The sequence below is a fragment of the Euwallacea similis genome, chromosome 23 (assembly GCF_039881205.1).
Source record: "Euwallacea similis isolate ESF13 chromosome 23, ESF131.1, whole genome shotgun sequence".
NCBI lineage: Eukaryota > Metazoa > Arthropoda > Insecta > Coleoptera > Curculionidae > Euwallacea > Euwallacea similis.
Genome location: NC_089631.1, coordinates 1418037 through 1424329, shown reverse-complemented (window position 1 = coordinate 1424329; position 6293 = coordinate 1418037).

Here is a 6293-nt window from a genome sequence, read left to right as displayed (position 1 = left end):
TAATGTAAAAAAATACGAGGTTTCCTGTTAAAAAACCTTAAACCTCAACAAGGTCCCTTCTGATAGGCAAACCTGGAGTGCCTAAATAACAAAGGTTGTATACAGGGTGCTTCAAATTCGACGGTGAGTACAGGGAAAACTGTAAGAGATATAAGATAAGAAAAGTTGGGGCAAATTTTGATGGTCAATTGGAATATCTTCTATAAAAAAGAAATTTCGAATGTTTTTAAAATTATCCGTGAAAAACCAAAATGTTTGGAATATTTTTTATTTTTGTAAATCGCTGATTAAATAGTCACTTTGGGAGATTTCTACAAAAATTGAAAACGTGGTAAAAATCAAGTAGGTCACTGAATTTTACATAAAAAAGTCTATCGGTTGTTTTAATCATTTCGATATGCTGGGAGGAGGTTTCAAAGTAGATACATTTTCCAAAACACTCCGTATATTTAAAAAGCCAGATTGCTAGGAATACCTCATAAAAGCATGGAAAATAGGACACCCGGTACTACTATTTCTCTTTGTGTACATAAAACCTGATCCTACCTCTGTTAAAACCTGGAAAATCAAGTCACCAAATATTCGTGCCAGGCACGAGCAAACACCACCCAAATTTAACCCAGAAACAGGCGTGCCAACATCATAAACCATCTCCGACAATCTGTGAACCTGGCTGACAAATGCATACACGTCCAAGACATCCCGCTCTGGCTATTTCCAGAAAAACACACCGTTTACATGCGATCTAGGTGTTTCGGTGCCGGGCGGTAGGCCGTTCGGATCGATACGGGTGCATTCGGACACCGTCGGCCGCGTTCGTACGTCTTCGGGGCGTAAACGAGGCGACGACGACGTAAAAAATGAAAGACGCGATTGCATGGATAAGGTTGTGATCCAGGACTGCAACTCTGGAATACTGGAACTGGAGTCGGAACAGTTGTTCGGCGTCCGGCGTTGCCGGATGGCGCCAAAAGTGGTCAATTGGGATAAAGAAAGCCTTAATGTGGAAATCTCAGACAAATTTTTTGGGCCAAATTATTTAACAAATTTTCGAAGCAACGACGATGAACGTTTAAAATTTCGGGAAAAATATAATTTTTATAAGCAATTTTTCATAAAGAATGTTTAGCTTAAAACGAATTATGCGGATTTCATATCGACCTTATTTTACTCGCGAATACTTTACTGGCCACCTTGTATTCGAGGACAAAGAGTCTTGGCTACTTGAAGAATCACCGCTTAAATGCATTGAAGTCGCGACTATCGTGTCTATCGAAAACCGAAGGGGATATGAGAGTTTCTTCCGAGTATCCTGTTTCTAGGAAAATTTCTTGTGTTTTTAATGATGATTTAATGATGAAAAAAAATGGACTTCTGAATATAATAACCATGCTGTAACTCGAACTAACTTGAAAATCTATTTCTTTGTTTTCTGAGCAATCGAAGTAAGTTAAAACCTTCAGAAGATGAATGTGTCGAAATTCGTCGATTTGGGGTATAGGGAGATTGTACATCTTGAAGGATGTACAATCGTAATTGTGTTTTTTTAACATTTCTGACACGTGACATTGTACGTTAAAGCCTGGTTTACAGAGTTACGTAACGTATCGTTAAAAAGTTAAACACATCTATATGAATGAGGAGGTTTGTATGACAGATATTGTTAAAGTTAATGTACCGTATTGTTAAGAAAGTTGCACAATGTTCCTCTTTTATTGCAACCACAGACAAGCCTCTTACATAGCCAATGAAAATTGAGAAAAACTGATTCTCACAATAGAACTCTAGTAGAAGATGATGACAAAACGTCACTTCCTTTTTTACAGCAATGACAGAAAACACGTAAATCATTAAACTAAAAAATTTTGTAATTTTCAAAAACAAATGATAAGCACGGCGTTGCCATTTTCTTGGTTTAAAGAAAGCACAAAATTGCATTGAGTCAAGAAATTGTCTGTGAAGTTCATGAGTTAATTTTTTGTCTTTAACCGTTGCCAATTTGGGTTAATGCAGATTCTGTGGAGGAAAGTGTATCGTTGGAATTATGATTGCCTAACCTTCCACAAGAGTACACATATCCTTACTAAACTATATCTGTACATGAGAATAACACATTATTCACACAACATTTCTGTCAAACTAGGCTCATCTGTGACCAATGATCTGGTCCCTTTTTTGGTAAAGGAGGTACTAATCCCTGGCGGCGAAAGTGTCCAAGTCCGAAAATACCCTCCCCGCGTTTACTTACGTGGACTCACACGCTATAATGACCAATGAAGGATTCGAGTTATTAATAAAATCGCAATTTTCTACATATCCTTCCTTTTTATACCCGAATTCTGGAAAACTCAAAGGAGCCTCACGCTCTAGGACACCCCCCTTCAAGAGACATCCACGAATGAGACCTTGGAAAAGCATCATGCCGATCTTTCCCTTAGCAATTTATCACAGACAATGGCGTTGCTGATTATCAGGCATACGCGGCTTAAGAAGATGAAGTTGAACATTTTGTATAAAAAGAAGTGAGAAATGCTAGGTCCTGCACCCTGCATGTAATAACTATCTTACAGACGATGATAGAGGGGAGGTTGCATGCACAAAACTAATGGAGTTCAATCAGCGCCTTGATGGGGACCAACTGTGTGAAGAAGACATTTTTTAGCCACTCGAGGGCAGAGCTATGCCTTGCGTGGTGAAGCGTAATTTCGTCGTGAAAACGTAAACAAGATTTTAATTTCAATGCGGGGTGAAGTAAGAAAAACAAACCCTTAAATGTCAACGTCTGTCCTAGTCAACCCTGCGGAGGTTCGAGTAAGGTCGGTGACCCTGCGGTGCGTCTAGCGCGTCGTCTAGACGCCACAGCCGATCAATACTCAAGTGCAAAACGACGCCACCTGCACACAATGCAATTTGTCCTCGTCCACCAGTTCTCGGAGATATCAACATCAACCTAGAAAGTTGATTCGTTTTCGCTTTTAATTGTACCAATCGACCTAGAGAAGAGAAAAATGATGCCGATTCAAAAGAGCAAAAAAACTGAATGCCTGTGTTGTTGTGCCGGGTGTTCCCTTAGGATACCGTACGCAAATTCGAAGGAACGTTCCTTCGACCAAAACGAGAACAAATGTCCCTATAAACGTACGTCTGTCCGAAATCGCTTCAATTACGGATTACAGGGCGTCAAAAGATAACTTTTCTCCTACACTCGAACACCCACTGTTTCGGATGTGAAGCTATCCCAAACGTACGTCAATAAGAACTTATTTTCTAATTTTGACCCGAGAAATGTCCCCTGAAATTTGCGCCGTGCGTTTAGGAAACGCCCTGTATAGAGGCTCTTGAGAAATGCAAATTTTAGTGAAACGAGGGTAAGAAGTGCCTCACTTATAAGGTTTGAAATATCTATTATTAGTTGAAAATCAACCAAAACATCTTCGACTCCAGAGCCGGATTTCTCTAAATATCTTCATTTTGAAGGGATTTACGAAGAATCGGTAAAATGCCTAGAAAAGTGAAGTGTAACTGTCGAGGACGGATCAAGCACGGATCAAGCGCGAAGGTGAACGGAATTACTTTCCTCTGGAATATTCTAGAGTTAGAACACTCGAGGGGGCTATAAATGGAGCATTGCGATGCGAGTTGGACATTACGATTTTTTATCTTATCCACGTAACGTGCAACTTTACTCCCTCGATGATTTAATACCTATTTCCTCTCTGCCGCCAACAGTCTAAGGTTGGCCCTTATAGCCCATTAGAGCACTTCAAAAAGCGGATTAGAGCATCGCCTCAACGCGGGTTTTGTTTTGACTGGACCGGCAGACACGCAGAAGTTTTGCACATTAATCGACATCAAACAAACAAGCGTAAACACGCATTTACACTCAGTTTTTTTCAGTTCATTGATGTATCGGTTCATTGTTAAAACATTGAAAAACGAATAATTCTTTTGATGCGTTTGGGATCTGTTGATGAAAAATTGAGCTGGGAGACAGGGAAATTTGTTAATTGGCGGTTTTATTGGCGTTGAACACACATAACTGTTAGACCATATAAATATCATGGGAAATATCTCGGGTGGCTATGGAAAAGGTCGGATCAGGTTTTCAGCGCACTACTACTGCGCACCACATGCTATTTCACAAACGGCTTATTTGCTGATGTCGACTGCTCAAATTAAACGCATGCGCAGTTACTCTGCTGAGAGCATGCAGGAACGTCGATAGTCAGCTGTTTTAGGTTTCATTTCTCGCATTTTTAAATTCGCCCAATATATCCGCTCGAAAACGCTCTGCAGGGTGTCCGTTGCCGGAGCTTAACCGTGGGGATCTCGGTAACCGCAAGAAATGCAAGATCGATTGAATTGGGAAAAAGTTGCGCAATTTGGAGTGGATTCGAAATGCGAAAAGTTCCGGCGACTTGCGGCAGCACTCAAAAAATGTTGAAATTTTGGGAAAAAAAAATTAAAATTTCGTCAACTCATTTAGCGAGGCAATTTTCCTTGGGACCGAGCCAGAACTGTAATTAATGTTGGGTAATGTTGTATGTTGTGATGCTCTTTCAGTGTTGTTCACCGACTGGCCGCCTCAAACCCGGCAAGATGATTTTTCTCTGTTCCCCTTTTCTGTTATTCTACCAATTTTGTATCCGAAACACTGAAGTCTAGAGGCTCAAATGGTCAAAGAACGAGCGATTACAGGGACGCATCGTCGCGTCGTCGGTCGTCTCCTACGGTTCCTTTGGCGAAATTGGGGTAGTGCGTGCCGACGGCCCAGACAGGGTGACTGACCTCGACCTAGGCACTGATTTTGCCTCTTCTTTGTGTGCCCAAATGCCGATTAAAGTCAACACGTTACACGTAACACAATATCCCGATGATAATTATTCAAAATACATTTAATGCTATTTTTCCGTCGATTAACACATTCGTTTAATGTATGTAAAATCGATCATTAATAATCCACTTTAACGCTCAATCTTTTAATTGTTTTCTTTTAATGCATGAATTCATTATAGGTAGCCATGTAAATATATTCGGAATGAACGAAATGTTGTATTGTCATCCTGCTTGACTCTTACTTGATAGCCAGAGAGGAACTTTTTTTTATAAAATATTCAGCTCTTGTCTTCCATCTTTCTGCTTCACGTCATGATTCTGCCACTCGTATCGGGATTGAACTTTTCAAATAGGTAACTCGCGTGCAATTTGTTTCCGTGAGACACTCTGTGCATCTACCAATGGCAAGGAAAGATTCCGTAATACACTTTCCTCCAGTTGTGATTATCCATTTTAGGATACAGTATGGCAATCAACATTTCCAAAAATCATTTTCGTTGACAAATACATTTATTTAACGAATGAGTGTATTAATGACGCGCGAGCCTATAACGAACGCGATAATGGAAGTCAATATTATTAACTGCTCATTAACATGTGCGTTGGTTACATCGCTCTTCTGCCGACTACGTTGAGAAAAATCAAAAAGCATTAAAATCATAAACATTTATTCTCTAAATTTATAAACGACTATTCCTCTAAGTGGATCTGCACTGCGGGAAGAGCTGGAAAAGCCCTATACCAAAAAATCGGGACCTTCAAAAGTGACAAATACCGATCGCGTGTCAAGCAGTCATGACCGCATCAAACTAATCGCAAATGGTGCATTAATGAGGAATTATGCATTAATGAGGGTCACTAACGAACGATTTTGTATACATTAAGAGAACTTGTGAATGTTCGATTGATGGAAAGAGAAATTTTAATTTTACGGACGGATGACCGAAGTTTTCTTTTAAGACGCTGAAGATTGAAATCTTAGAAATTATTCAAATATTAAGCGTTTAGGTCTCCAATTTTGAGCTCTTATAGATGTTGTCGACGGCATTGCTTTGAGGGACTTGCCTAACAGAAAATTGAGACCCCGAACTTTGCGAAATTCCGCTAAGAGGTATCAAACAAAATATGAACGAGTGTAAAGCGGTCTCTGGACTCCACCACAGTGTTCTTCCTAACGGCCCATCTAAAATTTAAACTTACTGAGCGGTGCCCCCTGTATGAAAGCGACCTGTTTTCTCGTTAAACAAAGACTCTCAGAGGATCTCCTGTACACCAGTATCTTTTTATTTTCGCCCGTCGAAACGATAAGACGTTTTATTAAGCAGGGGCGTAACGCGCGTAAAAGAAAAATTTGCCTTTGTCGGAAAAAAATCGTGTATTAATACTCGTACATCGAAGTCACCGTTTCCCTGAGCATTTCGGGCAATTTTTCTGGGGTTAGTTGGACAAATGGAGAA